This window comes from Rhinopithecus roxellana, chromosome 6, assembly GCF_007565055.1.
Source record: "Rhinopithecus roxellana isolate Shanxi Qingling chromosome 6, ASM756505v1, whole genome shotgun sequence".
Lineage (NCBI taxonomy): Eukaryota > Metazoa > Chordata > Mammalia > Primates > Cercopithecidae > Rhinopithecus > Rhinopithecus roxellana.
The window spans coordinates 96,129,019-96,141,393 of record NC_044554.1 but is presented as its reverse complement, the minus strand read 5'-3'; the positions used below and the strand labels follow the sequence as shown (position 1 = coordinate 96,141,393).

Genomic DNA, 12,375 nt, shown 5'->3' with positions numbered 1-12,375 from the left:
GATGCATTCCACAAATATTGAACTAGTGTCTCTCATAGGCCAGTCACTATTGCTGACAATGGGAACACAGCTGAGAGCAGACAAAAATCACTGCCTTCTTGGAGTTGAGATTGTATAGGGAAGAGACAGATAAGCTTAAAAAAAAAATTCTGAGGCTGGAGGATCACTTGAGACTGGGAGTTTGAGAAAAAAGCCAGGCACAGTGGCTCACGTCTGTAATCCCAGCAGTTTGGGAGGCCAAGGTGGGTGGATCACCTGAGGGCAGGAGTTCAAGACCAGCCTAGGCAACATGGTGAAACCTGGTCTCTACTAAAAATACAAATATTAGCCGGCCGTGGTGGCCCACGCCTGTAATCCCAGCTAGTTGGGAGGCCGAGGCACGAGAATCTCTGAACCCAGGAGGTGGAGGTTGCAACAAGCCGAGGTCGTGCCATTGCACTCCAGCCTGGGCAACAGAGCAAGACTCTGTCTGGGGGTGGTTGGGGGGGTGGAAGTGAAAAAAAAATTAACTAGGCATGGTGCTGTGCAACTGTAGTCCCAACTACTCGGGAAGCTGGGGTGGGAGGATCGCTTAAGCCCAGGGGTTCGAGACTGTAGTGAGCTATAATTGCGCCCCTGCATTGCATCCTGAGTAACAGAGCAAGACTCTGTCTCTAAAAAGTAAGTAAATAAAAGAAAGAAAGTAACAGAAAATGAAGTGGGAGGGTGATATGCATGCTTTAAGATCTATCTACCACAGATTCCAGGTTTTTCACCCTTTTGTGGAAATGACAAAACCTAGTATGTTCCTACCTAACAGAGGAGGGCTGAAGGAAGGTGAGGGAGCACAGCTGCAATTTTCCCCTAAAAGAGAGTTCTCAGCCTGCCCTGGCAGATAGATCTCACCCATCACGTCCGCAGATTACTCTGCCAAAGGTCGAAGCACCAGTCACTTTAACCCAGAACATTTCTTTTTTTTTTTTTTTTTTGAGACGGAGTCTCACTCTGTCACCCAGGCTGGAGTGCAGTGGCCAGATCTCAGCTCACTGCAAGCTCCGCCTCCCGGGTTCACGCCATTCTCCTGGCTCAGCCTCCCTAGTAGCTGGGACTACAGGCGCCGCCACCTCGCCCGGCTAGTTTTTTGTATTTTTAGTAAAGACGGGGTTTCACCGTGTTAGCCAGGATGGTCTCGATCTCCTGACCTTGTGATCCGCCCGTCTCGGCCTCCCAAAGTGCTGGGATTACAGGCTTGAGCCACCGCGCCCGGCCCTAACCCAGAACATTTCAAAACCAGACAGCCATGAAGGAGGAACCTCTGGTCCGGGCGCATGGGCCCTGGGGTTGAAAGTGCCTCAGACGCATTTTACATTTTCTCCGAATTCAGCCTTCGCAGTCCCCATCACCCCCTCTCCCGCGGGATAAATGGCCACCTCATTAGCTCTGCACACATGACCTTCCCGACCTGACTCCTAGTGACTGTGCCTGCCTTATCTCTTTTCTCTCCTCCCTCACGTTTTCCGCTGCAACAAAACCAAACACAGCACCGTGGGGACTTTCACGCTTCTGTGCCCTTGGACACGCTGTATTGCAACCCGGAAGGCCTCTGTCCTCCATCCGCGCGTCCTCACTCCCTTGCTACGAACTCCCATTCATCCTTCAAAACCCAGCTTGAATGTCCCCTCCTCCAGGTCACCCTCTTTGACCTGTCAATCCCCTCCCACCGTGTCCCCAGCAAGCTTTTCGGTTTGGCTTCTCTGCACTCTCATGACCGATTGCCCTACATCTTGGCGCTCCCAGACTCGGGCCTTCTCCAGCACCGGAGTAGTCTGCATTGCTTGCTTTACACTCCAAGCGCCTAGTACCGAGCCTGAGTGGGTGCCAGAGGGCGCACTTAGGCTCGGGGTGGCTCCACCCACCCAGTGCCTCCCCTCGGCCTTCCCCGTGGCCCTGAGGGTGCCCGCGCTCTTGCATTTCCCGTGCACCGGGCTGCCGGTAGTTCGACCGCCCAGCCCCCGCGGCAGCAACAGCAGCAGCAGCAGCACCGGGGGAGCCCCCAGACGGACTACGAGTCCCGGCAGGCCGCGCGCGGGCCGTGCATGCGCAGCGGGGACCGGCGTTTGAGTGGCAAGTTGTTTGTTACAGCGAACACCAGCTGCTCCCCGCGCCGGGCGCCGCTGCTCCGCCGCTCGGCCCCTCGGTTGCTGCTCCGCCGGCGCTGCCTCCCTCGCCCCGCGGCTCCCCCTCGCAACTTGGCTGGCCTCCTCCCTTTTGTCCCGCCCGGCCTGGCCGCCGCCGCCCCCCGCGCCCGGCGCCGAGCTCCCGGGTCCCCGGGCCGGCTGTCGGTGCCGGCAGGGCGCGGAGGGGGCGGGGGCCGCGGCTCGTCCCCCCGCGGATGAGCCGCCGCGGACGGGGCGCGGGCGGACGATGGAACTCCACATCCTGGAGCACCGGCTGCAAGTTGCCAGCGTCGCCAAGGAGAGTATCCCGCTGTTCACCTACGGCCTGATCAAACTTGCCTTCCTGTCCTCCAAGACCAGGTGAGCGCGCGAGGACGCGGCGCCGGCCGGGGACAGACAAAGGGGGCGCACCCCGGGCCGCTGTCCTCGCCGCCGCGCCTCGGAAAACAACTTCGGGCCCCGGGAGCGCCCCCGCCCCGCCCCCGCCGCCGCTTCGCCAGCGTCTGACAAAGCCCGAGCCGCAGGGTCCTGGCTCCCGGACCCCCCGCAGCCCTCCACCCCCCGGTGCGCCACCCCCCACCTCTGTCGTACACCCCTATCTCCCACCCCCTCCCCCATCGCAGCCCCCTCTCCGAAATCCGAGGGGCTGGGGCGGCTGCAGTGACGGATCCGTGAATGGATGAAGGAACGAACGAATGAATGAATGAAAAACAGGTGTGAGGACGCGGCCGTGGAAAAAACAAACTAACGCCCCCATCCCCCTCATCCCTCAGTTGGGCCGGCCCCCGTCGCCACGGCGGGGGGAGGGATTCCGCTGAGCGCGGTTACCCAGAGCAGAAAATCATAAAATCATTAGTGGGTGTTTATCTCAAGGTGCCTTCGAGGCTTGTTCGCCGACGGCCTGTAATTGGGGGGAAGGGGGGCTGGGCGAGGGCCAGGGAGGGGCTGCAGAGGACGTGATTCTTTCTCCTTGGGGTCCTGGAAAAGGGGTGGGGGATGTTTTGCCCAACCGTGGAAGGGGAGGAGCAGGCGTGTTTATGCATCTGCCTTGAGGCTGGGCTTGGATGCTGCAGGGGGAAAAATAGTTGAAGGCCTTGGAAGGTAAAAGAGGGAAACACACACAGTGACAGACACACACACTCTCTCACTGTCTCTCTCTCACTCGGATTTTCCCTATGCCAGGTAAAGGTTTGACTTTGTGAGCTCCGGTGGGTGCTTGCATTAGGATTTTGTTGTTGTTGAAGGAGCCTGAGCCCAGGGGAGTGTGAGTACCAGCTAGCTGCTGTAACTTAAGTCTCGTTTGCCCACCATTGTGACTGTTAAAAAGGAATGATAAAGTTGTTACTGGTTGGTTTTTCGCGGTTTGGGGCGGTGGTGGCTCTCCCTCACTGCAAAATGAATGAATACATTACAGGTCAAGGTTAGCGTGAAAATGACAGCCCCCTTAGGCTGCCCCCTTTGGCACTGAGCTCAAGGGACACAGGGAAATAATTCCATCCGAGCCTGTTATCTGCCTGTGAAAGTTCTTGCTTGGAAATCTCACTTTGATGTGTGTGTCTGAGCCGGGTGCTCAGTCCGGCTATTGTTTGCGAGATGGAGCCAGATCTGCCGGTGGTATCTTGTTTACTTTCTTCTCCGGCTGCTCAGTAGGGTATGGAGATTTGAAATCCTCGCCTAGACTCTGCCACGGAGCCTGTGCTCCCCGTTGATTGCAAAGGGTAATGATTAAACAGGTCATTTGAAAACAAAAGCCAACAGCTCGGATTCTGAACCGCGCCCCCACCCCTCACACAAAAGACCCCTCTGGCTGTTGACACTTTCAGATCCTGCTTCTGCCTGCCCTCTGCCCCCCACTCCCTAGCCGGGCTTGATGTTCCAAGGCTTGGAGGTAACAGAACAGCCTTGTTTTTCCAAGCCTTGGCCCTCAGCCCTGGGCAGCCCCCTGGCTGATTTCTCGGCCACCATTCAAATGAGGATGATGACTCAGGCTGCGGCTGTTCACTGGGCCTGGGTGCTGGAAGGAGGGGGCATTTGGGGGCTTAGAAAGGCAGCAAAGGGCGGGATCCCTCAGCCCCTTCCCCTTGGTGGAGGGACTGGACTTCTTCCAACCCCCAACCCAGGGTTCCCTTTGGGGACTCACGGATAGGCATGTCTCTGGGGGCAAGCCCCTCTGCTGCCCTCTGAACACAAGAAAACCTGCCTCTCAGTGGATCCTCCTTCCTCCCTCCCGCAGAAAGCAGCCTGTCCTGTCCCAGGCCCAGGTGACCCAGCTGACTAGTCCAGTTTCAAGATGACTCAGAGGCCAAAGGCCATCTCTGTGTTTCCTTGGTCTGGCCTCAAAAGGTGCTGGAACATTTGTCAAATGCCTGAGGACCAGCCACCCCAAGCACTCTGAGCCCAGATAGTGGCTCTGGATCATGACCAGAGCTCCCTGCCTGCATGGCTGAGGCGAAGTCTCTCTCCTCTGGCTCACACTTTGTCCGTCTGTAAAATAGAGATAGCACTACTTGGCCCACTCGTGGATGCAGAACTGTGTGGATGACGTGGGATGATTGTGGGAAATGGCTTTTTAGCAAGTGTGAATGGGTCGTAGAGTAGGGATATATAGCATTGAAGCTGTTTTCAGTAATCAGCCATCCAGGTAGAAGCCCCTAGAATCTTCCTGCAATACCTGCCCCCGGGTGTTGACCCATAGCTCTGTCACCTCCCTCTCCAAAACCTAAGTTTAGCCCAGACTAGCATAGCATGCCCTGAGGGTCCCTGTGCCACCTGTTTACTGTTTTGTTTTTTTTTTCTTTTTTGAGACAGTTTTGCTGTTGTCCGGGCTGGAGAGCGATGGCATGATCTCAGCTCACTGCAGCTTCCACCTCCCAAGTTCAAGCGATTCTCCTGCCTCAGCCTCCCGAGTAGCTGGGATTACAGGCACGTGCCACCACGCCTGTCTAATTTTGTGTAGAGACGGGGCTTCTCCATGTTGGTCAGGCTGGTCTCAAACTCCCGACCTCAGGTGATCCACTCACCTCGACCTCCCAAAGTGCTGGGGTTACAGGCGTGAGCCACTGCGCCCAGCCCATTTACAATTTTGTCAGTCACATTCTATAGCATCAAATCATTGACATGGCATTCGAGGCCCTTTGGGATCTAGATCCTGAAACCTCATCTTTATTTTTTTATTTTTCATTTTTCTCTTTTAGAGACAGTCTTGCTCTGTTGTACAGGCTGGAGTACAGTGGCGCCATCATAGCCCAATGCAGCCTCCAACTCCTGGGCTCAAGCGATCCTCCCACCTCGACCTCCCAAAATCCTAGGATTACTGCTCCTGGCCTTGAATCCTCATCTTTGGCCCTCCCCCAGCAAATACACAATTTGCCTTATTGTTCTCTACACACCTCTGTGGCTTTGTATCTTACCTCTCCCATCTGCCTGGAATATTCTCCCCACCCACCCCTAGTAATTCTATTCAATCCTCAAGAGCTAATGACAGCACCCTGAAACCTTCCTGAACCTTTCCCTCCACCCCTTAGCAGACTTAAGTCACTTCTTCCCTCTCGTGGAGTGGAGTTATGGAAAGGGAATGGCATTAGGAAACATTCACTCTGTGTGGGGGTGTGGCCGGGTCCAAGGGGTACAAAGATGGCTTACCCCTTCCTCTGCCAAGCTCTAGAGCCTGGTGGAAGAGAAAGAAAGAGGCCATCACTCTACAGCAGGGGGGAGTCAGGGAAGGGCTGGTCTAGCAGGGTACCTAGAAGGCTGGGTGCCTACCTGCAGGAGGTGGCACTAGATCTTAGAGCTTTTTGTTTCTTTTTAAGAGATGAGGTCTCACTCTATTGCCCAGGCTGAAGTACAGTGGCACCATCATAGCTCACTGCAGCCTCGAACTCCTAGGCTCAAGCAATTCTCTAACCTCGACCTCCCAAGCAACTGGGACTGCGGGTACGCACCACCACACTCAGCTAATTTTTAAATTTCTTGTAGCGATGGGAGTCGCACTGTGTTGCCCAGGCTGGCCTTGAACTCCTGGCCTCACATGATCCTCCCACCTCAGCCTCTCAGAGGTTACAGGCATGAACTTACAGGCATGAGCCTTTGGTCCTTAGGGCTTTTGAAGGGGAAAAGCCGTAAGGGCCAGTGGCTCACACTTGGAATGAACTAGTCAGAAGAGGGGATCTAGACCCCAGGACCCCCAGGTGTGTTCTGTGTATTGGGTATTAAACCTGCTTTGCAAACCAGGAACACAAAAGATTAAGTGACTTGCTCAAGGTCACATAAGAAGTGATAGACCCGGGATTTAAATGTGCAAACCTGCACCTTTCTGCGTAAGCTCCGAGTTTTTCCTATTGCAGGTTGCAAGAGATGCCCCCATTGAATGGTTATGTCCAGCCCTTCTGTCTGCAGCACACTGTTCTGAAAGGCTTAGGAGCACAGAACTGAAATGCTGGCCTTTCTATATTCCCGCCTACTTGGCCTTGGTGGGCCTTTTCTTTATTTTTTTCTTTTCTTTTCTTTCTTTTCTTTTCTTTTCTTTTTTTTTTTTTGAGATGGAGTCTCACTCTGTCGCCCAGGCTGGAGTGCAGTGGTACAATCTCTGCTCACTGCAAGCTCCGCCTCCCGGGTTCACGCCATTCTCCTGCCTCAGCCTCCCTAGTAGCTGAGACTACAGGTGCCTGGCTAATTTTTTGTATTTTTAGTAGAGATGGGGTTTCCCAGTGTTAACCAGGATGGTCTCGATCTCCTGACCTTGTGATCCGCCCACCTCAGCCTCCCAAAGTGCTGGGATTACAGGCGAGAGCCACCACGACCTGCTTAGACATTCTACTTCGTTAGAATCTTAGAGCCTATCTCAGATACTTCCTTCCAGGCACCTTACGTATTTTTCAACTTTTGCCCCTAACAACGTGTTATTGGCTTGTCTTTTTCTCTTACCTAGGTTATAAACCTTCAGGTTTTTTGTGCGTGATTTGATCCACCCCTCCCCACCACCACCATCACCACAGTACCTACCAGTGATGATGAGAGCTACCGTTGACTTTGCCATATTTTGCAGAGTGGCGAAGACACTAGCTTTGGAGAAGTACAACAGCAAGGCCGCACGGCTGGAAAGAAACAGAATTGGGATTTGAACCAGGTCCCGTCCCCGCTGTGCTTAGCACCCTGCTTTGTAGGCACTTAGTAAATGTCTGTTTGATGGATTTCTGACCATCAGAGTGACCCAGATTTCAGTCCAAGTATTTGCCAGAGTCTCATAGGAGTGCCCTGGGGGCTGGAAGAGATGACGTTGTAGAAGGCAGAATCACAACTGGTAGAAGCAGAGCCCAGCGACCCTGTCCCAGGTCTGCTGAACCAAGCCTCCATCCAGGACCTTTGGAGAAGCATCTGGGTGTGGCTGGACTAGGTGAGGAACGAGCTTATTTATTCTCAGCATAAAACCAGAAGGCAAGACCCTGGGTAGGTGAAGTCAAGTCTGTCCGCTGAGTGTCCCTTGTCCTCTGTGGTAACCCTGAGGCTCTGTGACCTAGCTGAGGGCCCTCTGTGGCCCACCTTACCTGTTTCTCCAGCCTCACCTCGAAGCTTCCAGCCACACGCTAGGGTGCCTCCAGCCTTCAGGCCTTTGTTCTTTCTGCCTAGAGTATTACTTTTTGCCTTACCCTTTTCTTCCCCTTGCATCCTTCTAGATTCCATTTCAGCTTCCCTGAGGGCACATTGGGCTCACTCTTCTTCTGGTAGGATGGGCTTAACTCAAAATGATGAGGCCAGGCTCAGTGGCTCATGCCTATAATCCCAGCACTTTGGGAGGCTGAGGTGGGAGGATCCCTTGAAGTTAGGAGATTGAGACCAGCCTGGGCAACAAAGCAAGACCCCATCTCCATAAAAAAAAAATTTTTTTAATAAATTTTTAAAAAATAGCCAGGAGGCCGGGCGCGGTGGCTCAAGCCTGTAATCCCAGCACTTTGGGAGGCCGAGACGGGCGGATCACGACGTCAGGAGATCGAGACCATCCTGGTTAACACGGTGAAACCCCGTCTCTACTAAAAAATACAAAAAACTAGCCGGGCGAGGTGGCGGGCGCCTGTAGTCCCAGCTACTCGGGAGGTTGAGGCAGGAGAATGGCGTAAACCCAGGAGGCGGAGCTTGCAGTGAGCTGAGATCCGGCCACTGCACTCCAGCCTGGGCGACAGAGCGAGACTCCGTCTCAAAAAAAAAAAAAAAATAGCCAGGCATGGTGGTGCACACCTGTCGCAGGAGGTTTGAGTGGGAGGATCACTTGAGCCTGGGAATTTGAGGCTGCAGTGAGCTATGATAGCGCCACTGCACTCCAGCCTGAGCGACAGAGAACCTGTCTCTGAAAAACAATAAAAAAAAGAAGATGAAATGTAACCAGGGGCTATCAACAAGGATGCTTTGTGGCTTTTGTTTGTTTGCTTGAGATGGAGTCCCACTTTGTCACCCAGGCTGGAGTGTAGTGGTGCAATCTTGGCTCACTGCAACCTCCACCTCCCTGGTTCAAGCAATTCTCCTGCCTCAGCCTCCGGAGGAGCTAGGATAACGGGCACCCGCCACCACGCCCAGCTAATTTTGTATTTTTTAGTGGAGACGGGGGTCTCACCATGTTGCTCAGGCCGGTCTCGAACTCTGACCTCAGGTGATCCTCCCGCCTTGGCCTCCCAGAGTGCTGAGATTACAGGCATGAACCACTGCGCCCGGCCAGCAAGGATGCTTTGAGCTACAAACAACAAAAAGCCGGGACATAACCAATAAGAAGTTTGAACTTTGTGTGATCAGAGTTTATCGGTTGGGCTGCTCCAGGCTTGAGTAACTTAAAGGCTTGATGAGGTCATCAATTTCTGCTTGGCTACTAACCATGGCACAGAAGCATAGCCCCACTGTAATGGCTGGAGTGGCTCCGGGCGTCCTGGGCAGTCAAGAGGAAACTCGGTGAAGGAAGGAGCTGTTGCCTCTAGGGTGTCCCTGAGAAAACCTTTCCAGGGGTAACCCCAATCCCTGCACAGACTTCCTCATCTCATTGGTCAGAACTGGGTCACATGAACATGCCTCAGCCTATCACAGGCACAGGGAATGAGACCATCATGGACCAATCAGGATTCACCACTCAAGGTGGGGCCTGCCTCCTGGATGGGTGCTCTCCGCCACAGGGAGGTGGAGAACCCAGCAGCTGTGAGTGATGACCTTGTCCACAGTGGGACTGAGGCACTCGGTCCCGTAGCTGACCTACCTAGGACAGGCCTGGAGGCTGACTCAGGTGTGAGGGGCAGAGAGATTACTGTGCACAGACCGCTGTGTGACCCCGGATCTAGGTGGGATCCCAGTGTGCACCATCTGTCTGGCTCACCCCGACCCCGCTGGAACCTGAACCTACTCCCAGAGTCCCCTCTATTTTTTTATTAGTATTATTATGGAGCCACCTCTTTATTATTTGTTTATTTTGGAGACAGGGACTCTATTGCCCAAGCTGGAACTCACTGCAGCCTCAAACTGCTGGGCTCAAGGGATCCTCCTGCCTCAGCCTCCCGAATAGCTGGGACTACAGGCATGCACCACCACACCTGGCTAATTTATTTTACTCTATGTTTAGTAGAGACTGTCTTGCCCAGGCTGGTCTTGAACTCCTGGCCTCAAGCAATCCTCCCACCTTGGCCTCCCGAAGTGCTAGGATCACAGGTATGAGCCACCATGCCTGGCTAATTTTTGTATTTTTAGTAGAGACGGGGTTTGGCCATGTTGCCCAGGCTGGTCTCAAACTCCTGATCCCAGGTGATCCACCTGCCTCGGCCTCCCCAAAGTGCTGGGATTACAGGTGTGAGCCACCGTGCCTGGCCGAGCAACACCCTCCTTTTTGCCCATGAAATGCTGTTATCTTTACATTCCAGTCTAGAAAGCCCATTGGATTGGAAAAAACTACACAGACAAGTATGCAATAAGCATGTGCCCATCAAAACCTCCTGCTGCCCTCCTGGGCCGGATCTGCTGAATACCTGGTTCTGCTAAATGCACGTCTCTGGTTTGTTTTGACCTGCACTGGATCGTTCGTGTTCCTACCTGCAGGAAATCTTGCAAATGAGCCACAGTGAACACTAAAGTCTTTTATTTATTTTATTTTATTTTTTATTTTATTTATTTTATTTTATTTTATTTTATTTTTTTTGAGACGGAGTCTCGCTCTGTCGCCGGGGCTGGAGTGCAGTGGCCGGATCTCAGCTCACTGCAAGCTCCGCCTCCCGGGTTTACGCCATTCTCCTGCCTCAGCCTCCCGAGTAGCTGGGACTACAGGCGCCCGCCACCTCGCCCGGCTAGTTTTTTTTTTTTGTATTTTTTAGTAGAGACGGGGTTTCACAGTGTTAGCCAGGATGGTCTCGATCTCCTGACCTCGTGATCCGCCCATCTCGGCCTCCCAAAGTGCTGGGATTACAGGCTTGAGCCACCGCGCCCGGCCTATTTTATTTATTATTATTGTTTTTTGAGACGGAGTTTCGCTGTGTCGTCCAACCTGGAGCGCAATGGCGCAATCTCGGCTCACTGCAACCTCCGCCTCCCAGGTTCAAGCAATTTTCCTGCCTCAGCCTCCTGAGGAGCCTTCTCAAAGTGCTGGACTTCCTGAAGTGCTGGATACAAGCGTGAGCCACTGTACCCAGCCATTAAGCATTAACTGGGAAGGCCCTGGAGCCACTGGCCAGCACCAGTTTGTGAGGGCAGAGCCAGAAAAGCCCAGGAATAGAAAACTTTTTACACACAAACATAATCGCATACTGATTCTGGAAAGTGGAGATGCTGTCACTGCTCTCACAGAACTAAGCCTAGGACCTCACCTGTCATTTAGGTGTCGGCCTCTGGGGAGGGGCAGCCAAAATGCTCTAGGACCACAGAGCTGTAAGCCAGTAAGGCTTCCTAGAGGAGGCGGCACCATCTGAGCCAAGAATGGGGTGATGGGTGACAAGAGAAAATGTCAGGAGGTGCTGGGGATAAAGCAAGATGAGCAAGCAGGGAACAGGAGTGGGTGGGCACAGATGGATCAGGGGAGGGGTATGGGTGGAGAGGGTAAGGGGTGAGCTCCAGAGCCTTGCCCATGCCCATTTAGGACAGCCATAGTCTGCTGCTGCCCAGAGAAAGGGGCTGGCTCAACCCCAGCTCCCAAATCTTTTTCCTATGCCTTTTTCCTTTTCCCTCATCTCTTTCCTGAACTATCCAGAGAGCTTCCTGCCTCCTGCCTCTAGGGCAGCCCAAATGCTCATTGCAGCCCCATGCCTCTGAGCTGGAGGAGCAAATGCCTAGCGGCTGGAAAGAGAAAGGTGTCTGTAGGGAATAAGCCGCTGTCCTGTGGCAGGTGCAAATTGGTACGCTGTGTTCACGCAGAAACCCTACAGCGTGTACCTGCTGTAGGCAAGGCCCGATAGGAAGCGCGAAAGGAGTTTCTGTCCTGTGGGAGGAAAAGATGTGAGTCCTGTGTGTTCTCCAGCAAAAGTAGAGGGTGAGAGGACCAGAGGCCCACACAGGGGCCATGGTTGGGAGTGCAGGGGCAAGGGGGAGTCCAGGAGGAAGGAAGGACACAACTGGAGTGGGTGCTGGCTGGACTTCATGCATTCCTTCCGAATCCCTGACCACATCTCTACCTTGCGTGGTTTTGTTTGTTTTTTAAGACAGGGTCTCACTCTGTGACCCACGCGGGAATGCAATGGCGTGATCTCAGCTCACTGCAACCCCTGCTTCCTGGGTTCAAGCGACTCTTACGCCTCATCCTCCTGAGTAGTTGGGATTGCAGGCACGCACTACCATGCCTGGCTAATTTTTTTGTATTTTAATAGAGACGGGATTTCGCCATGTTGGCCAGGGTAGTCTTGAACTCCTGACCTCAGGTGATCCACCCATCTTGGCCTCCCAAAGTGTTGGGATTACAGGCATGAGCCACCACGCCCGGCCTGAATCTTTCTTGATCAGATGTCTTCTGTCTGTCCACTCTGGCTCTGTCTACTCCCTTCCCAACACATGCCCTATTTTAGGTAACCATGGTAGTTTTGTTTTGTTTTGTTTTGTTTTGTTTTGTTTTTGTTTGTGGAGATGGAGTTACACTCTGTCTCCCAGGCTGGAGTGCAGTGGCATGATCTTGGCTCACTTGCGACCTCTGCCTACTGGGTTCAAGTGATGCTCCTGCCTCAGCCTCCTGAGTAGCTGGGGTTACGGGTACCGCCACCATGCCCAGCTAATTTTT

General features: G+C 53.7%; 1 pseudogene across 1 annotated transcript; it reads left to right on the top strand.

Annotated features, from left to right (window-relative positions):
* Positions 1-1,279: 1,279 nt before the first annotated feature.
* Positions 1,280-2,831, top strand: LOC115898189 (annotated as a pseudogene). Its single transcript, XR_004057883.1, has 3 exons — positions 1,280-1,297; positions 1,976-2,516; positions 2,780-2,831. The product of XR_004057883.1 is annotated as a basic proline-rich protein-like (transcript).
* The last annotated feature ends 9,544 nt before the right edge of the window (positions 2,832-12,375 follow it).